Source organism: Vulpes vulpes, chromosome 4 (assembly GCF_048418805.1).
Source record: "Vulpes vulpes isolate BD-2025 chromosome 4, VulVul3, whole genome shotgun sequence".
NCBI lineage: Eukaryota > Metazoa > Chordata > Mammalia > Carnivora > Canidae > Vulpes > Vulpes vulpes.
In genome coordinates, this window is record NC_132783.1 from 60,172,904 (window position 1) to 60,196,695 (window position 23,792).

Here is a 23,792-nt window from a genome sequence, read left to right on the forward strand (position 1 = left end):
ACAAATTAGCAGCATTTCAAGCAGATCATATTTTCATTGTACTTGTTATAAAAAAACACTGTGGAGAGAATTAAAGAGGTTTACATTATTCTAAAACAAACCAGGAATAATTATCTATCATCTATCTATCTATCTATCTATCTATCTATCTATCTATCTATTATCTATCATCTTCCAGAATATCTTTTAATTATTATCTTCAACCTTTGGTTTTTGAGTTAAATCCTTTTTAAAAAAGATTTTATTTTTGGGACACCTGGGTGGCTCAGCAGTTGAGCATCTGCCTTTGGCTCAGGGTGTGATCCTCGTCCTGGGATTGAGTCCCACATCGGGATATCCTCGAGGAGCCTGCTTCTCTCTCTGCCTATGTCTCTGCCTCTCTCTGTGTGTGTCTCTTATGAGTAAATAAATAAAATCTTTAAAAAATAATAATAAATAAATAAAAAGATTTTATTTTTTAAGTAACCATTACACTCAAACTCAAAACCCCAAGATCAAGAGTTGCACACCCTTCCTACTGAGTCAGCCAGAGCTTCCCATGGTTTTTGAGTTAAATCTGGAATTGTGATGTTCAATGATGAATTTGTAATATTGGGAATGAAGTGATATATTTCTAATAACCAAGACAAGAGAATAAATAAGACTGCAGTTCAAGGACTTAACTATCCTAAGGACACAAAATGATTTAAAGGACTTTAGAAACATTTGTGTTTTTGAAAGTCTTGGTATTCCTTAAGTATCATTCTTTCACCTCCCTAACATAGGTACCTCAAAAGTACCACTATCAGCACTTTGTCTGTTAATCTGTGTTACATATTATGTACAAAACGAAACAAACAACTATGTCTTGACTTTCTTTTCATTTAGTACACATCAACAAAGTTTTATTTCATTAGGGATGTTAAGAAGAAGATAAATATTTTAAAAATATTGAGAAGACAAAATCCAGTCATTTATAAGCAAGAAAAGGAAAAGAAAAAAATTAAGGAAAGAATTTTAGATTGAATACAGAAAAGAACACAATGAGACCTAAGGTGAATAAAACTATCCTAAAGGCATATATTATTTCCAAAGTGTTAGTGAATAATAATAATAATAATAATAATAACAATTTCTTAAAACTTGAAAATGTTTTTCTTAACACTCTAGTTCTAGTTATTCAAGTTCACCCATTTGTTCAGTTATTAAACAAATATATATCGAGTGTCTGTGCCAGGCACTCTCATACCAATTAAGACAGGATTCTTGCCCTTGGGATGTGAAAGCAGCACAGCTTCACCAAAAAGATTACTTTCTTTTTGCTATACTCCTGTGGCTTGAAGACTCTCTGTGCTCATCCCTGACTTGAATTCCCCATAGGAATTCACTAAATTCACTAAAGTGTCAAATTTTTCTTTAAATGCATTATTACCCAATGTTTCTGGAACTTCTGGAGTTTCAGAGCATGGAAGATGCAAAGATCCCTCTGGCCCACCAGGACCTCAGGGCTGGAGTCCCTGTGAATGGGCATGAAGGAAGCCTTCATTCTGGCGCTCCAGAGCTGCCTGACTTACATTCAGATAACTTTCCTATTGCTTTGCACATGGCCTTTCCCCCTCTATCCCTCCTTTTGACATAAAATTGAGCTGTTTTTTAAAAAAAATTTTAAAAAAAGATTTTATTTATTCGAGAGATAGAGAGAGAGAGAATGAGCCAGGGAGAGGGGCAGAGGGAGAAGGAGAAGGAGATTCCCCACTGAGTAGGGAGCCCAGTGTGGGCCTCTGGCCCAGGACCCTGGGATCATGACCTGAGCCAAAGGCAGATTCTTAACTGACTGAGCCACCCAGGAGCCCCTAAGGTTGAACTACTAAAGGCCTTTGTGAGGTCTAAATTAAAATCACTCTTCTCTGAACCCTAACCTGCAAAGGCATGGAGAAAGCCCTTTATATACCTCATTTCATGGAATCTTCAATCTCTCTGTAAGGTGGGCTGGATTACTGGGAAAGCAGTGGCTAAGATAAGTCAGGAAACAAGGCGACTCCATTGGCCCAGAGCTGCTGGGTACAAGTTTATGCCCATAACCACTACACTATGCTACTTACTGCTTATATGGAAGTACTTTCTAAATCATTGATACACTGACATACAATATTGTTAGACTCAAACGAAGAAGAACATATACAAATAAATATGTACTAATGCAAATATGCACTTAGTGGACTTGAATAGTCTTAGCATTAAAATATAGAGCATATAAAACATTAAATTTTGTATTGATACTGCAGTTTGAATAAAGTTAAAAAATAGTCATCAAATTTGTGTTGAATACCAGTATGGTAAAATATTTTTTGGGAAAAAACCATAACAATGCTTCTAAGTTAGTGAGAAATACATATATGTATATATGATAACATATATGGTAATAAACAATAATATAAAACAATATATAATACACTAATTATATACAATATTATACACTAACAGATTTATATCAGTCCCTTCTTCAAATAGTTTGATGAAGAACACTGACATATTAAAAAAATAAAAGAAGGTATCATAACTAATTTTTTTTTTTCTGACTGGCAACTACCTTAAAAGCAGAGTCTTGTTCATAATTGTAAAACATCCAGTATGGCATAATGCATTCATAACAGTATTTGATGGTGATAAGAATATACTTATATAGTAAATTCTATATATAGTATATTTTGTTCTTGAGTGCACCTGGTTAAAATATGTCATATTTATCTTGGTAAAGGCAGGTTTTTTTCTGATTTTGTGATATGAAGACCACAAACTTGTTATATTTGTTCAATGAAATGTAAAAGGAATGGCTTTAACTATGTACTGAACTGATTTTTTAAAAGTATATCTAAGCATTTCTACGATCTAATTTACTCAGAAAGACCATGTTGTAATAACAATATTGCATGATGTTGTTGTTCTGGAATATTCCTGCCCATAAAGCACAGTGACCAATAATCTTTGAACCCCATGATATAAAGGTAACATTATCTTCCATTAGGAGTTTATGAACAAATAAATTTAAAGCCCTAGATCAAATATAAAACTTGTAGATATTTTCTAAGCATAAGTGAGTCAATTAATTATTCTTGGGCATTAGAGGACACTTTTTACATCTCATTAATTTTCAAAAAATTACTATGATTATTAAAATATAGTATTAATAGAATAATAATGTTCTAGGTAATCTGGCACAAAATAGACAATAACACAAATCTACTGAATGAATGGATGACCTCTGACCATAAGGGACAGCATTTTTTCTTGAGAGATCAAGATAATATCTTAAATTTTCCCCAACTACTTATGTTAGTAAATGAACTGCCAAAGCGAGCACTAAGGATTTAAGTTAATAATTATGAAGAAATTGAATGACAATACATCTTATAAAAGGTGTTAATGTCTTAGGAGGTAGGTACATTATATTCTTCTCTATCTGAATTTCTTCCCAACTGAAAAATAATGGGAGGGTAAAAGCTCAAGTTAATGAAACACTGCTAATCTTTTTGGATGCTCCAGAATGTTGAGCAAATTAATTTATTGCATCACTTCCCTAGCTGCAAGGGAATAATAAGTCAAGAGAGATTCATGGATCACTTAGCATTTATTCAACAATAAAGCATTTATGTAGTGGCCACTTTGTACTGCCACTAGAATACTATGATGAAATGATGGGGGTCCCATTCCTCAAAGAACTCACAGTATGAAGGGGCAATGATCAAGGACATCAAGAAGCTATAATACAGGGTGGTAAGTGCTGGGTGACTAAGAAGGAAGGGTTTTGGGGTAAAAGCATGGTGAACTGATCTCTGCCTGGGGGAGACGATCAGGGCATGAGGAAACCCATCAATGAACAAGTGAGATGTAATCTGGGTTTTGAGATGAATGTACATGTGGCAAGTTAAGGGGGGGGGGGTCAGTGTACTGCAGGCAGAAAGAGCAGCATGTGCAAGCACAGTGTTTAGATAATTCCCAGGAGACAGTAAGACGCTGGAGTAGTGAAACTTATATAGGATTGGTGGAAGGGAGCTTGCAAAAAAACTATGTGATTTCAGGGTGAGTTTGTAGGACTGGTGCCTACAGGCACCACGGAGCCAATAGTTTTATTTTGTTTTGTTTTAGATTTATTTATTATTTGTGATAAAGAGAGAGAGAGAGGCAGAGAAACAAGCAGGCTCCCTGTGGGGAACCGAGGTGGGACTCGATCCCGGGAGTCAACAGTTTTTAAGGTAGAAGGGCAACATTATGTGGTTCACTTAAAAACAGATTATTCGGGGGATTCCTGGGTGGCTCAGTGGATTAGCGCTTGCCTTCAGCGGGGCGTGATCTTGGAGTCCCAAGATCGAGTCCCGTGTGGGGCTCCCTGAATGGAGCCTACTTCTCCCTCTGCTTTGTCACTGCCTCTCTCTCTCTCTCTCCCCCGTGTCTCCCATGAATAAATAAAAAAATTCTTAAAGAAAAAAAAAACCAGATTATTCTGGGATCAATGCTGAGAAAAGACAGGAGTGAGGTAAAACTGGTGGCAGAGATAATCGAGGAAATTATTGAAAAGGACATTAGAGGGCAGCTGGGTTGGCTCAGCGGTTTAGCGCTGCCTTCAGCCCAGGGCGTGATCCTGGAGACCCGGGGATCAAGTCCCACATCGGGCTCCCTGCATGGAGCCTGCCTCTCCCTCTGCCTGTGTCTCTGCCCCTCTCTCTCTTTCTGTGTCTTTCATGAATAAATAAAATCTTTTTTAAAAATAAAAAGACACTAGAGTCATTAAGTTGCAATGAGGGGACATGCAGGATAATGGGGGAGGGTGAGTCAAAGATAGAACACAATTTGGAGAGCTAGCAAGACCCAGACTATGGGGGAAGCAGAGCAGAAGGTTTTTATTACTGCTTTTGTTTGTATATTTGGGTGAGCACACAGAATGCAGAGACAGTATTCACAGAACTACTGGTTACAACTCCCTTGCCCTGTTTTTGTTTTTGAGATAGCCAATGAAATGACACGTAACTGAGGACCTCATAGAATATCTAGAAGAACTCAATTTGTGTTAGATACTCCTTTATTCCTCACTACAATCCCAGGAAGAACATACTACTATTTTCATTTTTAGAGATAAAGACATCTAATTTCAGAGAAATTAAGTACCTTTCCTAGAATTATCGAGCTATCTAGTTCGCGGCTAGGGTTCCATGAGTGGTACAGCTGAAATGCAGATGTGGAGTGAGACAGAGCCCCCAACATGTAGTGGGTCAGGACATTTCTTAGAGCTTACATGCCCTGTGGCATCAGAAAGGGTAGGCAGACAGAAAAAAACATGAAAGTCCAGCAAAGTGCTCAGTGAGGCTGAAGCACAAGATGGTTGTGTCTGAAGGGATGAATGAAAGGAGGAATAGCCCGTTTTCAGGCAATTGATTTCAACCCATATTAGAAGTTGAGCTTAAAATGGAGATGGACTACCTCTGAGTTTGTTTCCCCCAAAAGAGTGTGCCTTTTCGAGGGGAGATAGCATGTCCTGTATTTAAAGGAAGGGGACAAACTTCGTACAGGTTTCCACATGTGTCTCTAGGCTCCATCAGCAAAGCCTTCCACTCCCTCCTTTTCTGCAGCCCCGCAGCCTCTAGGCTCACTCTTTCCAGGGTCCCTGTCAGAATATTCACACTCCCTGTACACTTTCTTTTCTTATGCACATCTGTGTCCTTTCACTAATTACTCAATAGTAATTACTCAAAGGCACCTTTTTAGAGCAGGGTTTCTCCACCTGGGCACCATGGACATTTTGGTCTAGATAATTACTACTTGGGTGATAGGGGTATCCTGTGCATTGTCGGAAGTTTGCATCATCCCTGACCTCTGCCTACTAGATGCCAGGAATGCTCCCCTCCTCCGTTGCGACTAACAACATGGCTCCAAAAATTGCCCCATGTCCCACAGTGGGCAAAATCATCCCGGATGAGAAGCATTGATGTGCACGATGAGGGTTTTGCACTGAGAAGGTAAGGTTCTGGTTATGATGGGTCATCTTTCTTAGGATATGGGAATTACTGGTGACTCAACTTTATTGTAATACATTTTTTTAGTTACATGAAAAGTGAGGATGATATTATCTAACTCACAGGGCTGCTTTGAAGATGAAATCAGATAACCAAAGCAATGATATGTGCTAGGGGTCCTACACAGGGACTGGACCGTAGCAGTGTCCAGTAAATATGAAATAGTCAAACAGATTAAAGGTGATATTCAAGTGTTACCTGCTTTGCATTAAAATAATCAATTTAAGATAGTCTTTATAAGTTGGAAAAATGTCCCAGAAAGACAGCTTTCAGTACCACCATGTTGACATTTTGTTTACAATTTGGAGACAGGCTCTCAAATTTATCTCTTATTCTAAATAGGAAGAACATACATTGCAACCAGAAGTAAAAAATATGCTCAAAGTGAAATTATAAAAGAACGGCTATTAGGAAAAAAAAGAATATGGTCAAAGTAGGTAACTACTGTAACTAGTGGAAGAAGAATATAAATTTGAGATATTGGCCACTCATTACTTTATTCTACCTGCCCTGATGTTTTAATACTTTGTATTAAATTAATGAGTATGTATTACTCAGTATTTGGAAAAGAGCTATATATTAACATGGAAGAGGGGTGTTTTACTGATGATTCATTCTTTCTTATGGATTTATTTCCATTAGTTTTTCCATATTGAAAATAGACTTTTCAAAAAAAAAAAAGAAAATAGACTTTTCAATCTCTTAAGGCCAGAATTCATACATAGGGATTTCTCTTTATCTTTTATGTAATGTTGCTTGCAAAATATCTGATTCCCTTTTTTAAATTTATTTTTTTTCTGATTCCCTTTTCTTTCCTTTTTTATTTTTTGAAGATTTATTTGTTATTTTGGAAAGAGAGAGAGAAAGTATGCAAGTGGGGGGAGGGGAGCAGAGGTAGAGGTAGAGAGAATCTCAAGCAGACTCCATGCTGAGCATGGAGCCCAACACAGGGCTTGATCCTAGGACCCAGAGACCAGGACCTGCACTGAAATCAAGAATTGGATGCTTAACCAACTGAGCCACCCAAAAACCCCATTTTTTTTCTTTTTAAAATGATCAAATTGTGTGTCATGCTTCTATGAGAATTGATCACAAGAATTTTCATATTGTATTTGCAATTTGAAATTTGATGGAAGATTTTTTTTTAATTGTATTTATATATTCATAAGAGGCACAGAGAGAGAGAAGCAGAGACATAGGTAAAGCAGAGGGAGAAGCAGGCTTCTTGCAGGGAGCTCAATGCAGGGCTCGATCTCAGTACCCCAGGGTCACGCCCTGAGCTGAAGGCGGACACCCTCAACCACTGAGCCACCCAGGCGACCCTACGATTTAAAATGGGGTGGATTTCAAGAGCAGGACAACAACATACAGTTTGTGCCATTAACACCAGAAGGTGTTGTTTCAGAAAGTAAGTAGCACTTTACTAGTCTTTGTTCAATGATTCTAATCAGAATAAATAAATAAAAAAATAAAGATACATTCATTTTTTTCCCCCAAAAGCTTAAAGAGTAACAAAATAAAAAAACATGTATATCTGGTAGTAGTCAACATAATAAAAACAGTGTTAGGCAAGCACACATTTTTTTTTTTTTTTGCCAAATGAAATAAACTAAAGAATTTGAAACAATAAAATTATCTCCACTTTCCTGAGAACCTAGAAAGCAATTCTGAAACTATAGCTTCAACTTGATTGCATAAAGTATCTCAAAATTTAATGCTGACAAAGGAACCTGGCTGGCTCAGTCAGTGGGGTAGGGGGACTCTTAATCTCAGGGCTCTGGATTTTAGCCCTACTCGGAGTGTAGAGGTTACTTTAAAATAAAATCTTTAAAAAAATTTAATGCTGACAGTGGTAGGCAGCAGAAGACAAAATGAAGACTTCTGAGACCATTGAGGTTAAAAGGCCAATGAAATTCAATATACAAAATCCTGACTTCAATGGATTTCTTTCAACCATCAGCTGAAACACGACTACAGATATAAACAAACAGATATAAACAAACAGATCCATACCTATGGTTCAGGATAGCTATCTTGTTCCTATTGCTGTGATCCTTCATATGAGTTCAATGGTCCTTCCACATCATAAACACTCCTTACTCCTTGACTCCCAACAGGTGTGTAATTTCTTTCTATGTTAATGAGTATGTTAATGCTAGGCGGTATTTGCTTTTCTTAAGGTTTTTTTTTTTCTTTCACATAACAAAATTGCCTAACTAACTTTTGCTTTAGCTGCCAGGAAACTCAGAGGCAAGCCTAAGGATCTACAGTAGCAACTGCTAGTTCCTAGGGTTTGCCTCATTGTGACTGATATTTTATTTCTCTTCTGGTTCTCTGGTTTTATTTATATTTTTCCACCCCTAATTTTCTATTTTGTATAAAACTATTCTATTTTATTCTTGTGCTAACACACCTAAAATCTTTTTTTTGGTAAAAACAGCATAGTACAGATACATACATAAAAACAAGTTAATAGAAGAAGAAAATGTTTTAGAAAATTAGTAATGTAAAGAAAAATATGTTTGAGCACCGATAAGGCCAAGTTAAGTATGGACGTTCTTGATTTCAAAATACTTGTAATCAAAGTTATCATCAATCATATTTTAGGATTCTGATAAAGAAAAATGGTTTGTTTTTAAAGTCTCACCAATATGAGAATATGATTTAAGAACTCTAAATATAAGAAGTTACTTATTTCCCAGGCACTCCATGGCAAATGCAATCTACTTTTAAAGTCAATCTGCACAACGACTGAAAAAAATAACTTCATGTATGAAGGGCTTCTAGTATTGTGAAGACCATCATATCCAATTGGACCATCTATTCCTTTTCTAAAATGCAAGCGTGAAGCAATATAAAGCCTAACATCTTATTTTGGGCTTTAACTTTGCCAAGAAAAGACAGAAATTTTAACAGATAAGTAGACAGACACATGGGAAAGATTCAGATACTTGCTAGCTTTTATTTGAATGCATCAGAAGCTACTCAATTGCTCACTAGTGTGGCTCTTTCTATACTAGACTAGTGTTTGTAGCCACTCTGTAGAATTTTACCTTCTGATGTTTGTCCACATGACTCTAGCAAAGTTTCGAGATAAAGCACCTCTGCGAGGAGATTTTAGACCAGAACATCTCCTCAACATAGCAGGGAAAAAATTAAAGATGAAAATTCTGGTGAAGAGGAAGGAAGTAAATGGTCCTGGCCTTAATAAAATCAGGATGAGCTGCTAACCAAAATATTAGCTTTCTTGGCCCTTTGGCTTTGTCCAAATCCTTTAAAAATGATGCCCATCTCTCTGCTTTGGCAGAACACATCAGATATAGTCTCTGATTTGATGAATTACCATTTTCATTGCTCATTATTTCATGTGTGTACTTCACTGGCCAAGTAACTTTCTAGCTTTGGCATTTCATTTGCTTGTGTCTAAGAGTAAAATGCATTGGAATTATACATGCCACAGATCCCACAAATATTTATGGAAGTGTAATGGGGAGTCCAAACACGGAGGATACTGAAAGACTATATGTTTTGTTCTAGAATATTCATTCTCAAAAGTTGGCGAGGGGAATGATAGGAATAAGAAAAAGTCTGATGCATTAGTAAGTATCTGTGACAAATGTGTAGTTTTGGAACCATTTGATGTATTAATATAAAATAAGACAAATATTCGTAATGAACTCAGTATTACCAAGCATCCATACTGTGTCTGCCCTATGATAAACACAGGATATATTTATCTTTTATATTCGATTTTATTTTATTTTATTTTATTTTATTTTTTTTTATATTCGATTTTAAAAATTAATCCAAAGCAACTGTATGTTAGTTTTAGGGAACCTCTCTGATTTAAAGAGACATCGTGGCAAATGAAAAAGTCATAGAAAATGCAAAGTGAAGTATGCTGAACCCAAGGTTCATTTCAGACACTATAAATTTCTCTCTCAATAGTTGTTCCATATGGTGGCAAAATGGCAGATTTTATAGAAATTTTAATCTTCCCTGTCCAGAACCCAGAGATTCAGGGATATAAGGAATTTAGAAAAAGAATGGTTTTATACTATTTGAAAAACTTTGCCTGTACTAATGTAAAACTCTACAACAGAGGAAGCATCACTGCCTGAATCCTTTCAAAGAAATTCCTAAAATGGCATGAAAAGAATCTGTGGCCTTATTCCAGCTTTATTCACCAGAGAGAATTCTACGCAAGACCAAGCCTCCCTGATCCCCAAAGGAAATGCATGAGCATTTCATTAATAAGCATTGTCCTGTCACGAATTCCTAGGGATACTCAGTGCGTGTCTATGCACGGGTGTGCATGCGTGCATGCATGCCCTCTCTATTTTTTTTCTCCATTTACCCCCAAAATAAACCTTTAGGAGAAAGCTTAAAATATCAACTATTTTCTTAAATGAAAGATAATGCTGTGCAGGCACATTATTTGGGCAAATTAGGTCCACAAACACACTTTAGCTTCATGGATGAAAATAATTGAGGGTAATAAAGGGAGCCGTACTGCAGGCATTAATTCAACCCCTAGGAAACCACATTTAGAACCTCTCTACCGATCTCCATTACCTCAATGTCAAACGCACATTTTTGTTATGTTCTTAATGCACGCAGCTCCTTGATCTTTTTAATAATGTAAGTGGTGAAATGCTGCAGTTCTATGTGGAAGACAGCATGAAAGAAAAGCATGAAAGAATAGTTCATTACACCATGTGTGAGGGGTGCTGACACAGATCCAAATTTCTACTCAGCATCAAAGCAGCTTACAATTATTGATTTCTCTTAAACCTCTGATTAAAATAGCATCACTATCTCTCAAAGGGTATCTTTTGACAAAAACATTTTGATGACAGCTTATCCTCTTCCCTTCCAATGGAAGTGCAACATCTATAGTTACAGGGTTCTTAAGGTCTGAAGGAAAGATTTCGGTGGCTGAAACAGTGGTCTATAAAGTCACTCTACAGTCATTATGAGAAAAAAATGTCTCCACCACAGCTCAGATAAATAACTGAATTTACATAATTTACTGGTGAAAAGAAAAGCCTATATATCTGAGCTACAGAAGAAAAGATCCTAGCTATAACCATCACCCGCCCCCCACCCAACGGACACATGCCCCTAATTCTGTTATTCTGCCTAAAAACTTACCAATATCATCGTATTTTGCTGGGTGAATCATGCCACTATGAAGGAGTGACATTCAATAAACTTTAGTGGCTGTGCCATAAAATTAATGTCGTAATAATGTCACTGACCAATTATGAAATCTGTTTGCTCCTAATGGTAGTGTGAGACCAAGACGTGGATTAGGCAGCGGTTTGTGGGACAGGTCAACACTTCTGGCTTCTCAGTCACTGCCTGGAGGAGCAGGAAGGCAGAAGATTTGGCCAGAGGCTTGATGAGGTGATGCCTTGATATCTTCAACAACATCTATTATGCCCTTTCTCCCACTTGCTCCTAAAACTCACTGCCTCAAGTGACTTGATCTTTCAACAAAACCTCAATTCAGATTATTTATCCAAGCAAAGCATAAATGATCAGTACCCATTATCTATTTTACTATTGAAGAGGCATAAGCAGGAATTGAATAGATATTTTTCTATTTATAAACAATCTGGCTGTTGGGTGGGTAATGAACTGGAGACTAGAACAGAAAGCAAGAAGGTGATTTGGGGGACTATTGTAGAATGCTGATGAGACAAGGAAATGATGGATGTCACTCTCAAGGAAATGATGGATGTCACTCTCATTCACTTGCATTGAATGAAGATTTTGAAGCAGTGCTTTTAAATCCTCAGCTACACCTATGAATCATCTGAAGAGCTTTAAAAAATCCCAAAGCCCCAGCTCCTCTCAGAGATTTGGACTTAATTTCCTGGGTACAACCAGGACACCAGCATCTTCTTACCCTGAGGGTTGACAACCACTGAGTCCAGGTCAACATGGAAAAACTGGATGGGGTAGACAGGGAGTGGTTAAAAAGAGGGAATTCTCTTGTATGGCAACTAGATTTGTTAAGTGAGTAACTGGCTAAACTGTAGTACCACAGAGGAAGACTGGGAACCCAGATTTTTATGTGAACTCTCCTGGTTTTATGATTTGATAATTTTTATAAACACATATCAATTTTGTGTAGGCCACAAAACAAAACAAAGCCTGATAAAAATAAACAAACTAAGATAGATCTGATACAGAGGTGGCCAGTTGCAAATTCTGTTGTTTTTTTTTTTAATTTTTATTTATTTATGATAGTCACACAGAGAGAGAGAGAGGCAGAGACACAGGCAGAGGGAGAAGCAGGCTCCATGCACCAGGAGCCCGGATGTGGGATTCGATCCCGGATGTCCAGGATCGTGCCCTGGGCCAAAGGCAGGTGCTAAACCGCTGCGCCACCCAGGGATCCCGCAAATTCTGTTTAAATCAGGGAGTTAAACTCTAGTTATGGATTTCAGACTCACAGAACTTAGGAGTGAGATTCTTTGGAGACTCTTAAAAACACAATCATTAATTACCTGATCCTTCATTAAGAATAAAGGTGACCTGGTGTATTCGGTACATTGTAATTTTGAATTAATTTATTTTCTCCCCCTCTGTCTTACAAGTTAAGTGACAACACTCTTCCTAAGGAAACAAAAAATTCTTCCAAGGTAATGGGTTAAGTGGTAAGGCCAAGTCCTCATATCTGGTTAACTCTCAGGTCTGTGCTACTTCCAAATGTGGTTTTCAGAACCTTTTTTTGAGGGGAGGTAGGGAGTAGTTAAAGAGTTTTAGCTTTGAAAACACAATTATTACAGATGGGACACTTTTGTAAATTCGTAAGAGCATCTCAACAAGCCTACTGTATTCCTAGTAATATTTTAAAAGTTGAATACCAAAAAGCAATGAATCTTGTAATCAAGTGTCCCTTAGTGATAACATACCACACACACCCACAAAGTAGTCATCCAAGTAGTCTGAATTAGATCAAATCAAGAGTTACAGGGCTCATGTCTTATAACAATCTAATTTTAGAGAATTTCCTTCAAGAAAATTCATTATATAATAAAACTGTCAAACACTGTACATTTTGTTTTAAGCCATATTCCTATCATGATATACACCAAAGGAGTAATTGTCACAAACTTCAGAGATCAAGGGATCATTAATTAATTCACATGCGTTGTTATTCAGTTCATAATTTGGCATTTAGTTTTGTCTAAGCTTGTATGAATTTTCAGGAAAAAGGAAGTTCATACCTGTCTGTTAGAACTTTGAACAACAGACATTGCTTTCACAAATATACCAGAGGATCGGTCATATTTCATATACTTGATTTCCACAGAGTTGTAGATAAATCTTGTTATTTTCAGAATCATATGAACACAAAATTTCCCCTCTTTCCTGGAATGGGTGTATTCTTAATGTGTATTTATCACATGAGAAAAAAAATAAACGGGTCTTTAGGAGCCTTGTAAGTCATACTATAAACATATACTATTAAGCAATAAAGACAAAGTCATCTCTGACATGAATTTTACTCCTCAGAACAAACTGCATTCTCAGTGAGCAACAAGAATAACAGTAATGGTTTCTTTTGAATCATATTTATGATTCAAAACAATGGGTAAGCATATGGACATTTTACATACCTATTCCAGGTAGGACCATCAAACCAATCCAATTTATCAAGGACTCTGCTGTGCGCTGAATTTCTCTTGTAGAAACAAAACAGATGCCATATCACCACAGAAAGCTGAAAATCAAACAAATAAAGAAGAGGTAAGTTAATCTAAGTCAAAATAAACTTTGAAGGAGGATACTTGGATCACTAAACCGTGAGAGAGCATTTTATTTATTTTTTTCCCATTTTACTGAGAAACAATTAACGTACATGACTGTGTTAAGTGTAAGGTGTACAGCATAATGATTCAGCTTACACATATTGTGAAATGATTACTGCTATAAGTTTAGTTAGCGTCAATCATCTCATATAGATACCATAAAAACAAAGCAAAAAAGAAAAGAAAAATAATTTCTTTCTCCTGTGATGAGAACTAGGAAATTTGTACCTTTTAAAAAATATTTATTTATTCATGAGAGACACAGAGAGAGAGGCAGAGACACAGGCAGGAGGAGAAGCAGGCTCCCCGAAGGGAGTCTGATGTAGGACTCGATCCCAGGACCCCGGGATCATGCCCTGAGCAGAAAGCAGATGCTCCACCACTGAGCCACCCAGGTGTCCCAAGTTTGTACATTTTGATCACCCTTCTCCTATTCCTCCAGAGATGGCATTTTAATTAAATGAGAAATTTTACAAGTAGAGATTTATGCCAGCATTTTCCAGATATTCATCAAGAAACTCTTATCTTCTACAATACCTGCTCATATCCTATCAGGATGAATGAGTGATCCACAGCAGCTACTGAGATCTACTTACAAAATGAGTTTGTGAAGCCTACCTTTCCACACAAACATCACATCTTGTGATCTCTGTCCTAGTCACATGTCCTCAGCCTGAAATTTCCAACAATTGGGAGTGTTTTATTAGCTTTCCCTCTTACTATGTACACGTGATGCATATATATTTGTGTTATTTACAGAAAGCCAAGTATTGAGTTTCCTTCATTAGTTTTATAGCAAATAAGCAAAGAACCACTTAGTTAATACAATTTTTAAAGATTTATTTATTCATGAGAGACTCACAGAGAGAGGCAGAGTCACAGGCAGAGGGAGAAGCAGGCTCCATCCAGGGAACCCGATGTGGGACTCGATCCCAGGACCGCAGGGCGCCTTCCTGAGCCAAAGGCAGACACCCAACCACTGACTCACCCAGGCATCCCCATAATTAGTACAATTTATTTCATGGCAACAAGTATTTGACATTCATTCATCATTTTGATCAACATTAACTGAGCAAATAACATGAACCAGGTATTGAGTTGAGAACTGAGTAAGACCTGGTCCTGCCTTCAAACAGCTGGAGTCCGGTCAAATGGAAGAGCACACTGGATACAGATCATCCCAACAGGGGCAAGTAACTGCCCCACCATGGAACAGAGAGGGCACAGAGGTGGGCACTGGCAAGCAGGAGGTCTCTGAGTCCTGAGTGTTGAGTAGTAAGAAGCAGACAGACAAAGGGACATGGGGGTGGAGGGGAGGAGGAAGATATTCAAGCAGTATATTCAAATGCAGGAAGCTGTGAGGAAGAATGGCATGTTCTGAAAGCTGCCTTAAAGGGCGTACAATAGAGTGAGAAAAATAGAACCTACACAAACAAATGGGAGCATATCTTTTTACAGATTTTAATTACTGGAAATGAGCCTCATTGTACTAACAAAAACCCCTACCCCAATAATTGTAGAGAATTTGAACCCTGTTCCGAGATCCTGTATGCATGTAATCTCACCCTGGCGTTGCAATCTCTCTGTAAGGCAGGATAGTGTGACTTGACCCCGCACCATGCACTAGGGGAGATCGTAGTTGAGGGGCTTGCCCAAACCAAAAAGTGAGTCGTGTAGACCAAGGCTGAGGCCGGGGGCCAGTCCTCCTTTGGCTCACAAGGCCAGGATTCACAAGGAAGAGCATGTAAGATGATGAACATGGCATGGCCACTCTGGTCACCCTCCCATTTCACATCAAGAGCTTTTCTTATTGTATGCTACAGAGTGGGCTCTGGGCACAACGACACTGTCTCTGGTGTCACCACTTCTGCTCCCAGCTTCATGAATGCAAGTGTGGGGCAGAAACACAAGTTTGGGATTCTAGGTGCATGTTGCTTCATCTTGTCAGTTTCGATATTTTCCTTTCCTTTCTTTTTTATTTTTAAGATTTTATTTATTTATTCATGAGAGAGAGAGAGAGGCAGAGACACAGGCAGAGGAAGAAGCAGCCTCCCTGTGGGGAGCCGGATACAGGATTCAAACCCAGGGCCCTAGGATCATGACCTGAGCCAAAGTCAGACACTCGATCACTGAGCCACCCAGGCATCCCGAGTTTCGGTATTTTCAATGCCAGAGGTCTCTACAGCCACACTGCAGGAGTGATGGCTGCTGCATACTGCTGAGTCACAATGGAAACGTCAGGCATTTTGTCTATACCCCGCTGTGATCCTCCAATTCCTTCTGTGGACTTAATTGTTACAGAGGAGCCTCTCCCAGGCTTGGTGGGTTTTCACCTCAGAAATTGTCAGTACTTGAATAACTTTGCTGGTCCCATGTGTGGATGAAGGGCTTTGATGTTTTTAAGAAGTTAGAATTGTTGCATCTACTGAGATGGGAAAAGAGGCCAGCTCATTTGTAATATCTAAAAATGGGGAGAGTGGGCCTGGAGATGACGGAAAGTGGGTTTAGCAATGCAAAAATGAAGAAAGCTTGTATGTGACACATAAAGAGAAGGCTTATGTAAGAAATAAAAAATCAAAAGGAGCCCGTAGCATTCTCCAGACGATAAGAAACGCAGTTGCTGAGGCTGGAAAAGATTGCAAAAAACTTTTTCCCTTCTTCTCCCCCCTCCCCCATTTCTCTTTACAAAATCCCGAGTGAAACTACTTAAAATACATCTTAGTTCAATTTCTCATCATGAAGGTAAGAGACTGGAAAATCTTCTGGTAGTCCCCAAATTGCCTTGCCCTCATGGAAGAGGATAGAAATTTATATTTTCAATGCTTTCCAATTGACAAATTATATGCCTGTTAATAGGCTTTCTCATACCTTACAACGTATCAGGAATTATTATGGCTTTAAAGAAGAATATTTGCTTTGAAAGACAGTTCCTGTTACAAAGGCCCTCAAGATGGAAACTAATTCCAGGCAACCACTAAGCAATAATGCCTGGAAAACAGACACTAGATGTAAGACAGACAAAATTCAAATGACAGCATCACCCAGAATGCAGCGTCTAGCAATTATATTATCTTTCGACTGCTTGACCAACTGTACTTGTGACTACAGAAAAAGCTTGTTCTTGGCTGGGATGCAACAGATAGAAGGTTAAGCTAAAGTATTACCCAAAATCAACAGAAAGAGGCAAATAAATCAAAACATCTCTGAGAAACCTAATGGAAGAAAACTCGGACAAGAGACATTTAATAGACAAACTGGACCATACACAAAATCCTAAGGTAAGTAATTTATGGAAAGACATTTATGTTGAATGTGTTACCAATTTGTTTGTGAGAACACTTAGTTAGTTCATGGGGTCCAACAGATTTGACCTCAGGGCTCTGCAATATAACTGAGCACTTGATGGCAAGACGGAGATCAGTTCTCTAGAAAATGTTGACAATGAGCCCCCCATGGATTATGACAAAGCAGGTTCTATGAAATTATGTACCAAGAGAACTTGAGTGAATAATCAGTGTGAGAAGTCAGAGGCAGGAGGGTTGGTAGAGAGATGAGGAAGGCAGAGACAGAGGGAAGAAGAAGTAACCTTCCCCTGTGTGCCACTAACACATGAGGCATCAATCAATTCATTGAATCATTTTAACAATTTTAAGAAGCAGGCCTCACTGCCACTAGTTCATAAATGAAGAAATTATCATTATTTTTTTTTTTTTGAGAGGTTGATACACAACAAGAAGTGGCCTGAGCTGGAATTTGAAACCTATACTTGTCTGATATTTAAGTGGTTTCCTTGATTAAGCCTCACTAATAATAAGTCTTATGAAAAGTAATATGTAAACTTTTAAAATCCAAATCGCAATTAAAGAAATACAAATAAATAAAAAAGTGACACAGATTACATTAACTAAAATTATAAATCATAAGATATAAATGCAGGCGAGACAATTGGGAAAACAACTGATAAACTCATGTATTTCTGGTGGTACTATAGACATGTACAGCCCATTAAACCCCCAATATGACCTATACCCATATTAAGAATCCCCAGATATATTCATACCCTTGGATTTAGTAATCTCACAAATTATCCCAAGGGAATAATGAAAAATTAGAAAATGGCATACTTAGGAAAATGTTCTTTACAGCCTAATTCATTATAGTGGATAACAGAAACAATCCAATAGGGGAGGATCTAAGAAAATGTTTCTATATTAACTCCACAGTATATTAAGTAGCCAATAAAGTAATAAACAAGTCATAATACAGAGAATGATAAAGAAAGCTGTTTAAAAATTGTATGTTCTGATTATAAGTAGGAACAAAGTATACATGTGAGTAAATACTAGCTGGTGACCACAAAAGAGATAATAGGGGTGCTAGGGTAGAGTAGTTATGAACACATTTAAGAACCTTAATCCCCTTCTCACCATATAATTTAAAATTGTACTCATTTAAAGTACCCACTGAATTAAAATACAAATACCTACAAATACAATATAGTCAGAGTTTGTGTTCACATGGTTAAATCGTTTCCAGCATCTACAATATTATTTTGTCACATCATTAACCATTTGATGGTGGAGGAAGGGAGAAGGAGAGACACTTTGTATGATGCGAGGATAAAATACATCTATTTTAATATAATGACGAAAAGCAAGTATTTTTATATTATGATAGTCCATGGAAAATAAGATCACAATAGGAAGATCTGTTGACATAATTGCCAGTGTATATGATTTTAAATGGCTCTATGACCAACAGTCTTTTCCACTATGTATTACAGTTTTCATCTCTTCACATTCCCTCCATCCCATTTTCTAAAGGGAGAAAAAGCTCAAGAAAATAGCTCAGCTGCAGAATTCTCCCACTCCTCTGTTTTCTGTTCTAAGACATCACTCAGGTCTCCAACAAGGTCTTTTCCATCTCTGGGAAGACATTTGTCTTTGGCCAGGCAAGAAGGAGGAGCATTTGAAGAAACAAAACTAGTCTTTGGCCGCTTGCTCCTGACTCATGTAGGACTAAGGGAGAGCCAGCAAGTGTGTATCATCTGTGTCATCTGGTGTCACATTCCTCTCTGCCCACTCTTGGTCTTACTCTTGGTTTTAGGCAGTAAATCTCTAGCATTTGTTGCTCCGTAACACTCCCTGTCTTCTAGAAGTGAGATCAAAGTAGAGAAACTTTTTGGAAAGCAAAGGTGCTTCCTAAGTTTATAAATCTTACAAATCACTAGAAATTTACAAGCCACATCTCTGTCCTTCTTCCTACATTGTATTTAATGGAAAGAGATGTGCCTTCAATACATTTGGGAACAGATAAAAGGGTTTGTATCTCCAGACATAACTTTTTCTATCTGCTCTGATCTATGGGGCAGGGCTCCTTATCCATCTGTGTGCTCCCGGTTTTCCTGACATTATAGTTAAATCCACCACAGGGTAGGTATGCTGTCTGCCTTTTTTTGGCCTGCTATGGTTGGGCAGACATCTCTGTTGAATGCTTCTTGCTTCCTCCTGCTGATGATGAGGCCTTTTCTGGGTGTGATCCCAACATCCCCACTGAGCCCAGTGCTGCAGCCCTTAGTAGAAGTAACCTGACCCACATGATGGCACCCCAGCTGCAGCGCCAAGTTCTCCAGCTATCCTGAGGTCCTATCTCTGCCACACAAGGACCTAACTTCCAAGGCTTTCCTTTGGCCTAGCAGGCTGAACTGCTGATTTCATTATGATGTTGTAGAAGGGCTGCGTGTGCAACAGCTCCCTGGCTTGGTGTATGCCTCATTTTCACTGACACACCTCTCCTTCTCTGGGCTCAAACTCCAAGAGAGAAAGTTGGCAGGCACACATTCTACAGCTTCACTTTCCTACCTCCCACTGTCATTCCTGTTTGGCAGAATTCCTCAGGCTCAGGAAAGGAGCATGCTTTCTTTTCTCTTTCTCAGCATCATATTCTCATACTATCAGAGAGTAGGCCTAGGGTTAATAAGTTGAGGGTTTTTTTTTCCCCAGACAATATGACTTGAATTTTCTGGGCTTGGCTCTTGATAAACTAAAAAAGAAACAGAACATTTTCAAAAAATAACCTGAACTTCTATTTATAGCCATGGCAGAGTAACAAGGGTGGAGTGTAACCTACATTGCTTATACCTCACGACCCCCAAAAAAGGTACCTTAGAAGACTGCACAAGATAAACTAAATAACTGTTCTCAGGAACAGACAACAAGTAGTGCATGCAGGACTGTAATGATTGAGAGACAGGAAACCAGTAAGTCAAGAAAATCTAACACCTGGGCTCTTTGTTTGGAAGAGATTTCTGGAGACTGGGAAGAGGAAGTGGGCAGAGCACGGCTGCCTCATTGAGTTGAGAAAGTGATGATCCGAGTTTGAGGAGTCCAGTAAACCTATGAGTAAGCTGCTCAGCAATGTGAGTTATCAGGAAATGCAAAATAAAGCTTCAATTAGGAGTCATCACATGCCCATAAGAATGGCTCACATCAAAATGACTGCCTGTACTCATGTTGGCAAAGACAGGATATAAAGCAACTCCCATATGCTGCTGATAGGAATGCAAAGTGGTACAACCACTTCAGAAAACAATTTTGCAGTTTACTATGTAGTTAAACATATATTTAGTACATAGCTGAGCAATTATACTCCATTAGTTTCTAAAGAGATATAAAAACACTTATCTATACAGAAATTTAGAAAAAAAAATTTTTAAAGACTTTATTTATTTATTTGACACACACACACACACACAGAGCACAAGCAGGGGGAGTGTCAGGCAGAGGGACAGGGAGAAGCAGGTCTCTGCAGAGCAAGGAGGCTGATACAGGGCTCGATCCCAGGACCTGAGCCAAAGGCAGACACTTAACCAACTGAGCCACCCAGACTCCCCCCAAATTTCTTTTAGAGAGAGAGGAAGAGAGCATACAAATGGGGTAGGTGGGGGGCAGAGGGAACATGATAGACAGAATCCCAAACAGATTTCCCACTGAGCAGGGAGCACGACATGGGACTTGATCCCAGGACCTGGTGCCCCAAATATGTTTAATCTCATCCAAATATATACTTAGAATGGGTGCTTGTTGTTATGTATACATTATACCTCAAATTAGTTGATTAAAATAAAACCTTAACTGGTTTCTTAATTCTTTTATAATATCAGAGATAATCTCTTAAAATTAAATATTTTATTTAAAAATAATTTTATTATTCAAATATTACACTAGGGACATCGGGAAATACACGTATCTTGCATTTGTTTTAAAATAATACAGTGTCTGTGGCACCTGGGTGGTTGAGTGGTTGAGCGTCTGCCTTCACCTCAGGTCATGATCCCGGGATCCTGGGATCGAGTCCCACTTCAGGGTCCCTGCAGGGAACCTGCTTCTCCCTCTGCCTGTGTCCCTGCCTTTCTCTCTGTGTCTCTCATGAATAAATATATAAAATCTTAAAAAAAAAATAATCCAGTGTCTGTGGGAAAAGAGGGCCATAGAGAAAAAACCAGCTGTCTGAGTGCTGCCAATTACTGAAGCTAGGGGGTGGGTACAGGGGTTTATCATGCTCTTCTGTCTACTTTAAGTAAACTGTCTACTACAGTTTAAATATCTAACAGGTTGCATTTTTAAAATTAAGATATTATTAATAGATTTGTTACCAGGAGATATATGTTTTAACCCTCTCCTCTCCATATCCTTATCCCTGGGTTGTGTGGCGAAGTCTTTCTGTGCCTTCCTTAAATTTTCTTTGCTGTCTTTCACTTTTCTCTTGTTATCTTTTAGCTAACAGCAGCTCTCATATGAGAATCAATGTGTGTCACACATATAAGTCAAGACCTGAATAATGAGGGGAAATTGGTTAAATCTGAGTCTAGTTCGTGATATTAAACAATAATGCATTTCAATGCAGTCTGGCCTGTGGAAGAGGGGCTCTTCTGGGAAAAAAGAGAGCAAGGTGTAGAGAAACACCCACTTTGTCACATGAAGTTGAGTAAAGTCCACTTTAACAAGTTGATTGAAACAAACAGAACCAAGAAACTAGTTCCACATAATGAACACCAAGGAAGAAACAGTAAAAAAAATTTTCAAAGGGAAAGGAAATTTGGGTTTCATCATTTTCATCCTACCTCTCCCTTTTAAGGCATTAGAATTCTTGCTAACTTTGGGGAAAGTTGGCTGCAGGCTCACAGTCACATGAGTGGGGTTTGGGTCCAGAAGTACTGAGCCCCTTCCTGATGAACACGTGCATGAACAGGCTCTGTGCTGGCAAAGCCTCTGAGATTTTCCAGTGAGATTGAAGCTAAGGATGAAATCAGTCAGAATAGAAATTGATGAACAATGTAGAAGGTAGTGTTCAACGATGTATGCGGGATGCCCTTTAGAGAAATTAATGTCCCTTTCAATTTTTTGGTATTGTATAAAATGGAATATGGCATTTCCTCCTTGATCCTATTATCGCTAGAACTACCCGTTCTTTCTGTGAATAAGACCCCAAACTGTTTTTCTAATAAGCAAGAATGGACAAAAAAACAAACCAAAACAAAACCATGTACTAATTTCCACCAAAGAACATAAGCTTCTGCAATCACACTCTGATGTGATAAATTAGAATTCTGTTTTCCAAAAACTAGCACATTATGGATGAACTGGGAATTGTTCTGAATGTTAAGCTAGAACAATAAAACACCAGGATGTTTAAGAGTGCAGGCTGTACAGAAACAAAACTTAATCCCATTATTGTGGAGCTCTAATTTTCCTGTAGGCACAATTTTTTAAAAATTTTAACTTTATCTCCTTGTAAAACAATTCACTTTAATAGTAGGAGACCTTAAATAACGCCAAAAGAAAGAATATGACTACATAGAATAAGGGTCAGAAAAACTTTTAGAATAGAGACATATTACATCTCTTTCTTTTCCAAGATGTTCTGTATTTAATTATTCCAAAGGACTTCAAGCAGAGAGTATGATACACGAGGGATCTAACGTCTCTGTGGGATATAAAGAAGTGGAAATCATCGTCATTGCCTTTGGGAAGCTTATATGATCTTTTGGGCAAAAAGATAACCATGTTATCAGAAAAATGACAGAAAGTTACATATATGCACACACACATATGTATGGTGTGGATCTATCTAGCTATCCACCTACCCATCCATCTATCTATCCATCCATCCACCCACCCACCCATCCATAATGTGGTGCTCAGTGTTATTGGCAGTGAGTCCTATAGCCCCAATGGGAAAGGTTTACATTCATAAAAGATAAATTGAAAAAAGAAGGAAATGCTTTACAGGAGATAAGCTAGATCTTAAATTCTGAGTGTAATTCAGAAGTGCTTCAAGGAGGGGGTGGACAATAAAAACAAAGCCTAAGAATCAAGATGATATACTGTGGGATCAAGGGGGAAAATAACACTGAACTGAGTTATAGGAAATTAGGTTGGAGCCAGAGTGGGGAAAGCTTTAAAAACTGGTCATTAGGAATTTGTGTTTTATCCTGAGAGCAAAGCAGAGTCACTGAATGTTTTGAGTAGAAGGCTGATGTGATAGAGATCTTTAAGTGAAAGAGATCTATAAGTAATGCTGACTAGATACAAAAAGCCAGGGACTAAGCAAGCAGAGGTCAAATCAAATTTGGAAAGTATGTCCTTAAGTGATGAATGAAGAAAATTTTTAAGTAGTAGCAAACTCCCAATAAAATTAGGTGCTTCGAGTCTGAACATATTGCTGAATTTCAAAGCAATTCAACACAAAACACTGACTCCATACCTCTTGGAGTTGTGGGAGAAAGACAATAGGTTTTGTACCAGAGTTATAAAGCTACAGGAACACAGAGAGAAGGATGGGCTCAGTTCTCATCAGGCAGGATGAGGCAGTGGGAGATTTGTTGGATCCTGCAGAGTGGGGTAGAGTTCTGACAGGA

General features: G+C 38.1%; 1 protein-coding gene across 22 annotated transcripts in view; it reads right to left on the reverse strand.

The window, feature by feature from the left end:
- CHRM3 (cholinergic receptor muscarinic 3) overlaps nt 1–23,792 on the reverse strand; it is a 506,233-nt gene that overhangs the window by 226,156 nt on the left and 256,285 nt on the right. For all 22 annotated transcript variants that reach the window (XR_012001054.1, XM_072755878.1, XM_026008746.2 and 19 more), the window contains one exon: nt 13,682–13,785. The gene's annotated coding sequence lies outside the window, so the exon portion shown is untranslated. The remainder of the gene's footprint in view (nt 1–13,681; nt 13,786–23,792) is intronic.